The sequence below is a fragment of the Tachyglossus aculeatus genome (assembly GCF_015852505.1).
Source record: "Tachyglossus aculeatus isolate mTacAcu1 chromosome 12 unlocalized genomic scaffold, mTacAcu1.pri SUPER_6_unloc_2, whole genome shotgun sequence".
In the NCBI taxonomy this organism is placed as follows: domain Eukaryota; kingdom Metazoa; phylum Chordata; class Mammalia; order Monotremata; family Tachyglossidae; genus Tachyglossus; species Tachyglossus aculeatus.
This window is the reverse complement of record NW_024044829.1, coordinates 7,097,030-7,098,730: the sequence shown is the minus strand read 5'-3', so window position 1 is coordinate 7,098,730 and position 1,701 is coordinate 7,097,030.

Below are 1,701 nucleotides of genomic sequence, written 5' to 3'. Positions count from 1 at the left end.
AATTGATCAGCCTTAGAAAGTGAATTTGTGAACCTGAAGCTGAAGCTAGATTATTGACAATACAAACATTTTTAGTGAGCTTTTAGTTTTATTGGTCTTAAAACTTCAAAAGCTTTGTAAAATATATTACATTTATATTGTTTTCTCTTTTCTTTCTGAACTTCTCTCTGCGTCTTTGAATTCTGGTACTTTATGGCTCTTTGGCCCCGACACCGTCTCTGCCCATCTGAGATTCTGTTTTTGCCTTTCTGAATCCCTCTGTGACTCCATTTATGACTCTCTCTCCCTTTGCTTCCCTGTTTGTGTGTGCTTTCAGTGGCTGTGTGAGGCTTTTGGGAGGTCTCTTTTCACTTCCTTAGAAATCCCTGATCCATCAATCCCTTATCTCTGCTCACTGCTGTCACGGTGTAGTGGATAGAACATGGGATAGGGAGACAGAAGTCTCCACCACTTGTCTGCTGTATGACTGTGCAAGCCACTTAGCTTCTCTATACATCAGTTAGCTCATCTGATCCTAATTTTTAGAGACTTTGAAACATTCCTTTGTTTTCCCCATATAACCATAACCTTCTCTCTGGTGCAATCAATTTTGAATGACTTGTCCTCAAATTAGTTCAAATCCTTCTTAAAGCTTCCAACACTCTGTCCTGCACAACTTCCTTTGTTCACCAGGTGCTCACCAATCGCTGCATGAAGAAGTATTTCCTCTGAGTTGTTTTGATCCTAGAACCTTCATGATTCAATGATTCTCCCCACATCCTGGAGCTGGGGGATTTAGTGAACCCCTAGGAGAAGAGCAATGAGAAGCAATGCGACTTAATGGAAAGAGACTGGGAGTCAGGAGATCTGTGTTCTAATTCTGATTTTGCCATGTTTTTTATGGTACTTACTAAATTCTTACTCTGTGCTAGGCACTGTACTAAGTGCTGGAGTATTTGCTAGCTAATCCTGTTGGACACAGTTCTTGTCCCATCCGAGTCTCACAGTCTTAATCCCCATTATACAGATGAGGTAATTGAGGCACAGAGCAGTGCAGTGACTTGCCCAATGTCACTCAGCAGACTAGTGGCAGAACTGGTATTAAGGACCCAGGTCCTTCTGACTCCAAGGCCCATGTTCTATCCAATAGGTCACATTGCTTCTCATGTTGCTGTTCTCCCTTCCCCTTAGACTGTGAGACCCATCTGGAATAGAGACTGTGTACCGTCTAATTATCCTGTATCTACTCCAGGGCTTAGCACCGTGTGTGGCACATAACTATTATTATTACTATTAGTAGTAGTAGTAGTAGTAGTAATAGTGGTAGTAGTAGTAGTAAGTCATACAGGTTTCCTATCTGGTTGGTGTTAGATTTACAACTCAAGCTAAATCTTTAGGAGTCTTTTTAATGGTCTGGGAAATATTAGTTATAGAGTCCATTTCTGGAGCCATAAATGCATTAATAACCTGGCTGTTAAGAGAACAGACAATTGGGAAGTTTGTTATCAATGGAAAGGCTACTGTATGTTGTCCAGTTGACTGTATTTCAGAATTCGTCCAGTAAGACCCTGATTTTGGATGCTTCCTAGCTGCTCCATCTAGTTATTGAAGGATATCAAGTCCTAGCAGTAACTGCAAAGCTTGAAGCTGGAGTGGGTTATTTTTCAACTGCATTCAGCTCCAAATTGAACGTTTCTGGAAGCAAAGAGACCCAGGAGTCCC